This window comes from Ascaphus truei, chromosome 21 (assembly GCF_040206685.1).
Source record: "Ascaphus truei isolate aAscTru1 chromosome 21, aAscTru1.hap1, whole genome shotgun sequence".
Classification (NCBI taxonomy): Eukaryota; Metazoa; Chordata; class Amphibia; order Anura; family Ascaphidae; genus Ascaphus; species Ascaphus truei.
Window position 1 is genome coordinate 3,534,826 of NC_134503.1, and position 12,139 is coordinate 3,546,964.

Consider the following 12,139-nt stretch of genomic DNA (forward strand, 5'->3'; position numbering starts at 1 on the left):
ACCCTGCAGATTCCTGCCATCCCAAGCAGACAGTCTGGGTAGGGATGGGGCACATTGAGGAATTCAGGAGCAGGGCAGTTGTAGGGGGGGGGGGGAGACTGGTGTCGCATACCCCTATAATTCCTGATCCCATAGACATTTCACTACAGTGAAACCCCTGAACCACAGCATAAAGGGGGCAGGATTAACCCTATAAGTGCTTAATCTGGGGCCATGTCTAACGTGCGTCTGTGTACATGTCTCCTGTTTGTAGTCGGGCAAAACCATTCGCACATAAAGGCAAAATTGTCGGGTTTACCAAAAAATCAACAGTTTCACTCCTAACTTTGCTATATTTTGGCTGCTTGAACAGAATGTGTTGGGTTCCTCGATATTTGGGGTAATGCAGCGAAATTAGCGTTAAAAATAAATAAATATGTGAAGATTAGTGTGAAATGTAAAAATAAAACAACCAAAGTGCTCTCCGCCACGCGAATCTCTCCGTAAATCCACACGCCGTTCTGTAAGTGAATCCGGACGCCCGGGGGGTATTCCCCGTGGGGCCTGAATGAATAAACCTTTAATTACCCCGCAGACGCCTCCTTCACCCCGCAGATCCGTCCCTGAGTAGGGGTTGTCAGGCTCCGCTTTCTCCGGGTGACGGTTTAATCCCGCAGATATTTGTCGGGGGTGTGATCTCCCCGTGACAGGCGCACACAGAGCGAGGTAGTGTAGGAATATATATATCGGTAGCGGACTTTCTGATGCGCACGCACCCCACATGGTGCATATTGGCGCCCCCCTCCCCCTACGGGTATCGGCAGCCGCTGATCCCACTGCCTGGTAGCGGAGCTGGGAGACGCGGGGAGACTGGAGGCGCGGATGCTAGTCATCGGGCACAGCGGGTGCCCTGCAGGTAGAGCTGGCACCCATTGTACACCTAGACTGGAGGCGCGGGGGATAGGTGCCTGTTTCCACCCGCCGTGCCCCTCTTGGGTTAACTCTTTCAGAGCCCGCGCCCTGCCATGCAAAGCCCTTTCATGATTTGGCAGAGTGGACTCAAGACACTGCAGGAGTTAGGTTCCCCATTGTGCCATTATACTGAAGGAGCGGCTCAGCGAGTAAAGACACTGAGTGTGAAGCAGGGGAGCCCGGTTCAATTCCCGGTGTCGGCTCCTTGTGACCTTGGACAAGTCACTTTATCTCCCTGTGCCTCGGGCACCAAACACATAGATTGTAAGCTCCACGGGGCAGGGACTTGTGCCTGCAAAAACTGTATGTGCGTGCACTGTAAGGAAAAGCACATTTATTCTTGTTTATATACCGTGAGAGTTAAATGGCTGAAAGCACGTTACACTAAACATGGCGTCTAGTGAAAGCGCTGCGTCTGTTCCGTTCGGCGTCGCCCTGTTTTGTTTGATCATTTAGTTGATGGAATCCTTGTTGGCGATTTGGGGTTCTGACTGGAGCTGGAATGTTCCGTACGACGGGAGGTGGGCACGCGGCGGTGAGGGAGAGAACCTCGTGAGCGTGTTTATCGCAGCGAGAACGCTCGGGTATTCTCTGCGCCGCTGTTCGCGCTCAAACTTTCCAAAAAGCGGGAAAGCCAATAAAATGTCAATCGGACGCGTTCAAAATTCACTGGTTGGCTATTAACCCTCGGAGTGACCCAGGACGCCTGACACGCCAGAGGTGATGTCACGGGCGTGTACGCGCGTTTTCTCCGGGAGATCTCGCTCGGTAGCGCTGATTACGATCTGGCGGCTGCGGCGTTTACGTCATCGCGGAGCGGCCGTGGGAAGTTTGACATTTTTGGTAGCGCAAATGAACGGCGCACGCCGCAGCGCGGTGACTTTTTAACGGTGAGCGCAGTTATTGCGAACGTCTGGAGCAACGCGCACTTTTTTTTTTTTTATTTCCAAACCCTCAATGGGCGAAATGGAAACCGTTCACCAACTCGTGCGGGAGTTTTGTGCCCGTCTTTAGAACCGGGACTAGGGGGTGCCACCTTCCCCCTGCGGTCAGTGTGTGGGGCTCCGGGGTGAGCAGTCCGGGCCCCCGGGAGCCTGCAGAGAATGGCGGACCTATTTAAATATCCAGGCAGCTGTAATAATGTTTGAATATGTACTTGTGATGTAAAAAAGCCCTACATCTTCTAGTCGGGGGTCGCCAACCTTTCTGTGCCCACACTTGAGCGTTCAGGAGGGCGGGACGGGCACCAACCAATTCCCGCGCGCACAATACACTTTGGGGGGGCTTCAGTGCCACGCCGGTCCCGCTCGCGGGTGCAGAAGTTGGGCCTCACTTCCGCCACGCAGCAGCTGTCTGCGGCACTGCAGTCGCGAGCACCCCCAAAAGGCGTGGGCGCCGTGGTGCGCCCGGACACGGCGTGGGGGACCCCTGCCTTCCCATCGCAGACGGCGTCCATCTCTGGACATACGGCCAGACTTGCTAAGCAGCGCTATTCCTTACTTCCATCATGGCTCAGTAAGTCCCGCACATTCAAGCCCGAGTCAGTAAGGCGTCTTCCAGCAGTGCCGTAGCACTGCTTAGGAGATATTGCCCACCATGAGCTCACTGTGCGCTAGCTTCTGTTTCTGTCCCGGGCACGGCATCGCTCTCGGATGGATTCATCTCGTAGTCGTGGTTTCCGGCTTCTGAATTTGGAGATCCGGCCCCCGGGACACAAGTCCCTTTCACCTGTGAATGACTTAGAAAGGTGGCGGTGTGCGTGGTTTCCGGAAATAACGCCCCTGCGCACGTGGACACCATTATATAGAACCGTTCGCACAATATTTCTGCAGCGGAACACAAAGCGACCAAACTTACTGAGAGAAGAAGTCCCCTGCAGCTCATTGGAAATTCACGATGGCGGCCATTTTATGAGGGCCCCACAAATATGGCTTGTCATGCACATTTCTCCAGAAAATAACGGCAGTGGGATTCTCACATCGTTCTATGCGATTCAGAACAGATACGGGCACATTTGGCCGAGTCTGCCCCCCATTGGACGAAACCTATGACATCGCCGGGTCTTGTTCATTGTCAGACTATGACATCAGAGCGTTGGCACCAATTAATCCGCGCCGGTAGCAAAACGAGGTGCATCTAAGCAAGGTTAGGGGAATCTGCTGTCAATCTTCTTCATAGATCTTTAAACTGCATTAAAAAGAGATCTCCAGCAGCTGGTGCTACATGGAACCGGCTGGTAATAAACCGGCTATGTGCCTGAGAAAAGAAGCATTAGCGTTTTAATTGAGGATGGCTAAGCCAGGTGTGATTATACTTTGTTTTTAATGTATCTCTATTTTCTGTAAAAACCAAATGCCTTTAGCCCACTGTTTGGTTTCTATTCCTGGTAGGGGCCACAGCAGGAGGGGCCACTGCCGTCCTCAAGGACCACCAACAGGACAGGTTTTAAGGATAACCCTGCTTCAGCACAGGTGGCTCAATCAGTGGCTCAGTCGAAGACTGAGCCACTGATTGAGCCACCTGTGCTGAAGCAGAGACTGATTGAGCCACCTGTGCTGAAGCAGGGGTATCCTGAAAACCTGACCTGTTGGTGGCCCTTGAGGACTGCAGATCACTGCCTTGCCCGTAGTCCTCCTTCGCCGCGCCGGGCCACGTGTTACACACGTCCCCTGCCCACTCTCTGCTGTTTGGCGATGACTGACACACAAGGAGGTAAAGTGACACGAAGCTGACACTGGGACTCAAACTGGGATTCTCCCACTTCAAAGACAAGTGTGTTTACCGTGAGGCGGCGACTCCTTTCGCCATCACAGTGTAAAATGTAACACCATTCTCCGGGGGTGGAACTCGGTTCTTGTTCCAACAGGGTAGTGTGTGTATATATGATTGTGTGTGTGTGTGTGTGTCTATGTATGTATATGTATGTATATATTTATATATAGTGGATATTAGAGTGCCTGTCCTGTTTTCTCATATATATATGTGTGTGTGTGTGTGTCTATGTATGTATATGTATGTATTTATGTATATATATATATTTATATATAGTGGATATTAGAGTGCCTGTCCTGTTTTCTCATATATATATATATATATATATATATATATATATATATATATGTGTGAAAAGAGAAAAAAGTAACCCGTATGGGAGCACTCAGGTATGCAATTGATATATTTAGTTTATTTATTTTGACACAGTGCAAAAAAGGATAGATAAACAGTACATGATTAAAAACACTTAAAAAATAGACTTGGACCCCTGTCACGGGTGCTACCCTTAAATACAGGTGAACAACACTAGGGAACAGTTCAGATTGTTAACCCTAAGCATGAAAAGGATAGTGACTCAAAAATCACTAGGGTAAATCAAAGTATCACAACAGGTTAATGGGTTCTCAGGCACCTATACAAGGCTAAATAATACACACTACACACCAAAAGATAGACTAATCAAAGTGTTAATGACAGTCTCAAAACGTCCCACATCTACATGAGCATACAGTGTATATAGTCAATACCAGCAGAGTGAGTATGTCACTTGTAGGAACAGGTGGTAAAATGAATTGATGACCCTATATGTATAGAGCAATGAAGTGTGTTATTAGCATATAAAGGAAAATGCCTGATGAGCGCCTATTAAATAACCTGGTGTTTGAAGTCAGTGTCCCTAATGATAAAAATGAATGAAATGTCACAGTCCAAAAAAGATTAGTTGCACAAGTTCAGGGTGGCATAGTTACGTGAACCATGGGTCAGGGGTCCTGTCTAGCACCCCCACTCCTGAGTGGGGGTGCTAGACAGGACCCCTGACCCATGGTTCACGTAACTATGCCACCCTGAACTTGTGCAACTAATCTTTTTTGGACTGTGACATTTCATTCATTTTTATCATTAGGGACACTGACTTCAAACACCAGGTTATTTAATAGGCGCTCATCAGGCATTTTCCTTTATATGCTAATAACACACTTCATTGCTCTATACATATAGGGTCATCAATTCATTTTACCACCTGTTCCTACAAGTGACATACTCACTCTGCTGGTATTGACTATATACACTGTATGCTCATGTAGATGTGGGACGTTTTGAGACTGTCATTAACACTTTGATTAGTCTATCTTTTGGTGTGTAGTGTGTATTATTTAGCCTTGTATAGGTGCCTGAGAACCCATTAACCTGTTGTGATACTTTGATTTACCCTAGTGATTTTTGAGTCACTATCCTTTTCATGCTTAGGGTTAACAATCTGAACTGTTCCCTAGTGTTGTTCACCTGTATTTAAGGGTAGCACCCGTGACAGGGGTCCAAGTCTATTTTTTAAGTGTTTTTAATCATGTACTGTTTATCTATCCTTTTTTGCACTGTGTCAAAATAAATAAACTAAATATATCAATTGCATACCTGAGTGCTCCCATACGGGTTACTTTTTTCTCTTTTCACTTATATTATTTATAACCCGTGAGCACCGCCAAACCTTACTTATGTAAAGTAAACAACATAATTTCTTTGGCTTATGGTGGCGTGAAATTTGCAAAAGTAGATGCAAGGTTTTTCTTTCCCACCCCTCCCCCCATTTTCCCCCCCGCTTTTTGAATATATATATATATATATATGTGTGTGTGTGTACATCAGTCCAGAAATCAAGGCACTCACATATGTGTAGGTAAAGGTGGTAACAGGGTGCAGACCGTCCCCGTGTCAGTGAGGCAGCACAACTGATATGAGAAAACAGGACAGGCACTCCAAGATCCAAAGGTGAAATGTATTCCTCAACATTTCGGCTCCCAACTGAGCTTTCGCTAAAGGCCCCGCTGCAAGCCGAAGCATTGAGGGATAAATGGCACCTTTGGACACACACACGAAGCAGGCGCACTGGCTCTTGTGATAAAGGAAACCCCCTTTTTTATTTCCACCGCGAGGGTTGGTGTCGGTGGGACGGGGACATCTCACGTCCCCACACACCACACGCTGTTTATTGAGCTGTCCTCGCCCCGCTCCCTTCACTATAAATCCTAATTTTGGCCCCCCACCTCCCACCTCCCGCCCCTGCGCCTGCTCACGTTTAGGTCACGGAAACACTGAGGCGTCTCTTGTTCTGCGTGTATGTGGGGGGGGGGGGGGCGTGGTACTGCGCCATAATGTGTTCCTAAAGGTGTGAGGCTGCTCCCTAACGGGCCGTGGCTTGTGGGGAGAAAGGAGCCCGGCGAAAGCACTCAGCACTGCAACATGTTCACTTTAGACTACTTCAGCACAGGTGGCTCAATCAGCCCCTGTGCTGAAGCTGGGATAGATTTAAAACCTGACCTTTTGGGGGGGGGGGGGGGGCTGGCGTTCAGAACGAGCGGTAACTCTCAATGTATTACTTCCTGGTAACACATGTGATAAATAAATCCCCTGGGTTAGGGTCTGAGCGGGACCCCACCCGAGCCGCCCCTCTCTGTCAGGCCACGCGCCGCCCCTCTCTGTCAGGCCACGCGCCGCCCCTCTCTGTCAGGCCACGCGCCGCCCCTCTCTGTCAGGCCACGCGCCGCCCCTCTCTGTCAGGCCACGCGCCGCCCCTCTCTGTCAGGCCACGCGCCGCCCCTCTCTGTCAGGCCACGGGCCGCCCCTCTCTGTCAGGCCACGCTCCGCCCCTCTCTGTCAGGCCACGCACCGCCCCTCTCTGTCAGGCCAAGCGCCGCCCCTCTCTGTCAGGCCACGGGCCGCCCCTCTCTGTCAGGCCACGCCCGCCCCTCTCTGTCAGGCCACGCGCCGCCCCTCTCTGTCAGGCCACGGGCCGCCCCTCTCTGTCAGGCCCCGAGCTGCCCCTCTCTGTCAGGCCACGCGCCGCCCCTCTCTGTCAGGCCCCGAGCTGCCCCTCTCTGTCAGGCCCCGAGCTGCCCCTCTCTGTCAGGCCACGCGCCGCCCCTCTCTGTCAGGCCACGCACCGCCCCTCTCTGTCAGGCCACGGGCCGCCCCTCTCTGTCAGGCCCCGAGCTGCCCCTCTCTGTCAGGCCACGCGCCGCCCCTCTCTGTCAGGCCACGCGCCGCCCCTCTCTGTCAGGCCACGCGCCGCCCCTCTCTGTCAGGCCACGCGCCGCCCCTCTCTGTCAGGCCACGCGCCGCCCCTCTCTGTCAGGCCACGCGCCGCCCCTCTCTGTTAGGCCACGCATCGCCCCTCTCTGTTAGGCCACGCACCGCCCCTCTCTGTCAGGCCACGCGCCGCCCCTCTGTCAGGTCACGCGCCGCCCCTCTCTGTTAGGCCACGCATCGCCCCTCTCTGTTAGGCCACGCACCGCCCCTCTCTGTCAGGCCACGCACCGCCCCTCTGTCAGGTCACGCGCCGCCCCTCTGTCAGGCCACGCGCCTCCCCTCTCTGTCAGGCCACGCGCCGCCCCTCTCTGTCAGGCCACGCGCCGCCCCTCTCTGTCAGGCCACACGCCGCCCCTCTCTGTCAGGCCACACACCGCCCCTCTCTGTTAGGCCACGCACCGCCCCTCTCTGTCAGGCCACGCGCCGCCCCTCTGTCAGGCCACGCACCGCCCCTCTCTGCCAGGCCACGCGCCGCCCCTCTCTGTCAGGCCACGCGCCGCCCCTCTCTGTCAGGCCACGCGCCGCCCCTCTCTGTCAGGCCACGCGCCGCCCCTCTCTGTCAGGCCACGCGCCGCCCCTCTCTGTCAGGCCACGCGCCGCCCCTCTCTGTCAGGCCACGCGCCGCCCCTCTCTGTCAGGCCACGCGCCGCCCCTCTCTGTCAGGCCACGCACCGCCCCTCTCTGTCAGGCCACGCGCCGCCCCTCTGTCAGGCCACGCACCGCCCCTCTCTGTCAGGCCACGCACCGCCCCTCTCTGTCAGGCCACGCGCCGCCCCTCTCTGTCAGGCCACGCGCCGCCCCTCTCTGTCAGGCCACGCGCCGCCCCTCTCTGCCAGGCCACGGGCACCCCTCTCTGTCAGGCCATGCGCCGCCCCTCTCTGTCAGGCCACGCACCGCCCCTCTCTGTCAGGCCACGCGCCGCCCCTCTCTGTCAGGCCACGCGCCGCCCCTCTCTGTCAGGCCACGCGCCGCCCCTCCGATGAGAAGTGCTAAAAAGGAGCTGTTTACGTTCTGCGTTAATGGGAAAGAAACACTTGGACGCGATGTAAATCCCGGCGCTCTTTGCGCAGATTCTTGGCGTCCGGCCCCCGGGCGGAATTAACTGATTGGAGGCTGTGCTCGGGCTGGCTCTCGCTTGGGTATAGTGACATATTTGGGGGGTGGGGAGATGTATTAACGAGGGGGGGGGGGTGATTAGACGTTTGTGTCACATTTCTCTATTTCCTGCTCGCGTTTGGGTCCCGGGAGGTTAGGTGTCCCGTGTATCTGACACCAGTTGTTGGCCACGAAAGTTTACGCCACCTGGAATATAGGGTAATAAGGCGACGCCGCGTTTGATCCACCTCATTATAATAATAACAGCATGTCTCTGTATAGCGCTGCTAGTTTTACGTAGCGCTTTGCAGAGACATGTTGCAGGCACAAGTCCCTGCCCCGTGGAGCTTACACTCTATGTGTTTGGTGCCTGAGGCACAGGGAGATAAAGTGACTTGCCCAAGGTCACAAGGAGCCGACACCGGGAATTGAACCAGGTTTCCCTGCTTCACACTCAGAGCCCGTCAGTGTCTGTACTCACTGAGCTGCTCCTTCTCCCAGGTTCCCCTGCTTCACACTCAGTGCCAGTCAGTGTCTGTACTCACTGAGCCGCTCCTTCTCCCAGGTTCCCCTGCTTCACACTCAGTGCCAGTCAGTGTCTTTACTCACTGAGCCGCTGCTTCTCCCAGGTTCCCCTGCTTCACACTCAGTGCCAGTCAGTGTCTTTACTCACTGAGCCGCTCCTTCTCCCAGGTTCCCCTGCTTCACACTCAGTGCCAGTCAGTGTCTGTACTCACTGAGCCGCTCCTTCTCCCAGGTTCCCCTGCTTCACACTCAGTGCCAGTCAGTGTATTTACTCACTGAGCCGCTCCTTCTCCCAGGTTCCCCTGCTTCACACTCAGTGCCAGTCAGTGTCTTTACTCACTGAGCCGCTCCTTCTCCCAGGCTCCACACTCAGTGCCAGTCAGTGTCTGTACTCACTGAGCCGCTCCTTCTCCCAGGTTCCCCTGCTTCACACTCAGTGCCAGTCAGTGTATTTACTCACTGAGCCGCTCCTTCTCCCAGGTTCCCCTGCTCCACACTCAGTGCCAGTCAGTGTCTGTACTCACTGAGCCGCTCCTTATCCCAGGTTCCCCTGCTTCACACTCAGTGCCAGTCAGTGTCTGTACTCACTGAGCCGCTCCCTCTCATTGTAACCTGTGCATCGTGTTACTGTTATCGACACACGCCGCCGCGAGACGAAACTGACGCTATTTTTACTTCTGCGTGTCTCCAAATTTGCCTGGGCTAAGTTGAGCAGGTTTAGGAAACCAGTTCCCAGGAGTTGCGTTACCAGCTGATGGCGTCACGCACTGGGGGAGGGAGGGGGTCATTATCTGAGCACGTGGCACGTGACTTCATCCCCCGCCGGGGTAAATGACTCTCCTCTGTCTGTGGGATCTCTTAATGGTAACAATGAGTGTGACTTCCTTCCTGTGCGCGTGACTGCCTTCCGCTCATTGTGTAACTATCTCCTCATTCAGCGCACGTGGCTGCGTTGCACACCCTTCTGGCAGTGAAGGGGTTAAGTGGCAGTATGTTGGGGGAACGTTGCAGCCCCCCCTCTCCTCCCCCCCCCCCCGGTGAGCAGGGGGGGGGAGTATGGATCTCGCCTTGTTTTTCCCCTGGACCCTTGTAGGTCGTTGGCAAAATCCATCCATTAACCTGAAGTAATTAATACCCTTCATTACTCACTGGCCGGGCATCCCGGAGCAGTTCTCATCTTTCCACTGGCTTGTTATTCTGTGCCAAAGTGTGTGCTTCAATGTTTGGGCACTGGTACCCCTGCCAGGAGTGTGCGGCGCCTGCCTGTCAGTATTATGAGAGCATGTTCTGTGTACTGTTACTATCCTCTGTGCTGTGTCCCATGCTCTGTTCTCACCTCTGTGTACTGTTACTATACTCTGTGCTGTGTCCCATGCTCTGTTCTCACCTGTGTGTACTGTTACTATACTCTGTGCTGTTCCATGCTCTGTTCTCACCTCTGTGTACTGTTACTATACTCTGTGCTGTGTCCCATGCTCTGTTCTCACCTGTGTGTACTGTTACTATACTCTGTGCTGTTCCATGCTGTGTTCTCACCTGTGTGTACTGTTACTATCCTCTGTGCTGTGTCCCATGCTCTGTTCTCACCTGTGTGTACTGTTACTATCCTCTGTGCTGTGTCCCATTCTCTGTGCTCACCTCTGTGTACTGTTACTATCCTCTGTGCTGTGTGTCATGCTCTGTTCTCACCTGTGTGTACTGTTACTCTCCTCTGTGCTGTGTGTCATGCTCTGTTCTCACCTGTGTGTACTGTTACTATCCTCTGTGCTGTGTCCCATGCTCTGTTCTCACCTGTGTGTACTGTTACTATCCTCTGTGCTGTGTCCCATGCTCTGTTCTCACCTGTGTGTACTGTTACTATACTCTGTGCTGTGTCCCATGCTCTGTTCTCACCTCTGTGTACTGTTACTATAGTCTGTGCTGTGCCCCATGCTCTGTTCTCACCTGTGTGTACCGTTACTATCCTCTGTGCTGTGTCCCATGCTCTGTTCTCACCTGTGTGTACTGTTACTATACTCTGTGCTGTTCCATGCTGTGTTCTCACCTGTGTGTACTGTTACTATCCTCTGTGCTGTGTCCCATGCTCTGTGCTCACCTCTGTGTACTGTTACTATCCTCTGTGCTGTGTGTCATGCTCTGTTCTCACCTGTGTGTACTGTTACTCTCCTCTGTGCTGTGTGTCATGCTCTGTTCTCACCTGTGTGTACTGTTACTATCCTCTGTGCTGTGTCCCATGCTCTGTTCTCACCTGTGTGTACTGTTACTATCCTCTGTGCTGTGTCCCATGCTCTGTTCTCACCTGTGTGTACTGTTACTATACTCTGTGCTGTGTCCCATGCTCTGTTCTCACCTCTGTGTACTGTTACTATACTCTGTGCTGTGTCCCATGCTCTGTTCTCACCTCTGTGTACTATTACTATCCTCTGTGCTGTGTCCCATGCTCTGTTCTCACCTCTGTGTACTATTACTATCCTCTGTGCTGTGTCCCATGCTCTGTTCTCACCTGTGTGTACCGTTACTATCCTCTGTGCTGTGTCCCATGCTCTGTTCTCACCTGTGTGTACTGTTACTATACTCTGTGCTGTGTCCCATGCTCTGTTCTCACCTCTGTGTACTGTTACTCTCCTCTGTGCTGTGTGTCATGCTCTGTTCTCACCTGTGTGTACTGTTACTATCCTCTGTGCTGTGCCCCATGCTCTGTTCTCACCTTTGTGCTGTTACTATACTCTGTGCTGTGCCCCATGCTCTGTTCTCACCTCTGTGTACTATTACTATCCTCTGTGCTGTGTCCCATGCTCTGTTCTCACCTCTGTGTACCGTTACTATCCTCTGTGCTGTGTCCCATGCTCTGTTCTCACCTGTGTGTACTGTTACTATACTCTGTGCTGTGTCCCATGCTCTGTTCTCACCTCTGTGTACTGTTACTCTCCTCTGTGCTGTGTGTCATGCTCTGTTCTCACCTGTGTGTACTGTTACTATCCTCTGTGCTGTGCCCCATGCTCTGTTCTCACCTTTGTGCTGTTACTATACTCTGTGCTGTGCCCCATGCTCTGTTCTCACCTCTGTGTACTGTTACTCTCCTCTGTGCTGTGTGTCATGCTCTGTTCTCACCTGTGTGTACTGTTACTATCCTCTGTGCTGTGCCCCATGCTCTGTTCTCACCTTTGTGCTGTTACTATACTCTGTGCTGTGCCCCATGCTCTGTTCTCACCTGTGTGTACTGTTACTCTCCTCTGTGCTGTGTCCCATGCTCTGTTCTCACCTCTGTGTACTGTTACTATCCTCTGTGCTGTCTCCCATGCTCTGTTCTCACCTCTGTGTACTGTTACTCTCCTATGTGCTGTGTGTCATGCTCTGTTCTCACCTGTGTGTACTGTTACTCTCCTTTGTGCTGTGTGTCATGCTCTGTTCTCACCTGTGTGTACTGTTACTATCCTCTGTGCTGTGTCCCATGCTCTGTTCTCACCTCTGTGTACTGTTACTATCCTCT

General features: G+C 53.0%; 2 protein-coding genes across 2 annotated transcripts in view; one reads left to right on the forward strand and one right to left on the reverse strand.

The window, feature by feature from the left end:
• Positions 1–12,139, reverse strand: part of RIBC1 (RIB43A domain with coiled-coils 1) — a 538,781-nt gene that overhangs the window by 381,082 nt on the left and 145,560 nt on the right. The window lies entirely within an intron of this gene.
• Positions 1–12,139, forward strand: part of COL27A1 (collagen type XXVII alpha 1 chain) — a 263,084-nt gene that overhangs the window by 1,352 nt on the left and 249,593 nt on the right. The gene's annotated exons all lie outside the window — the stretch shown is intronic.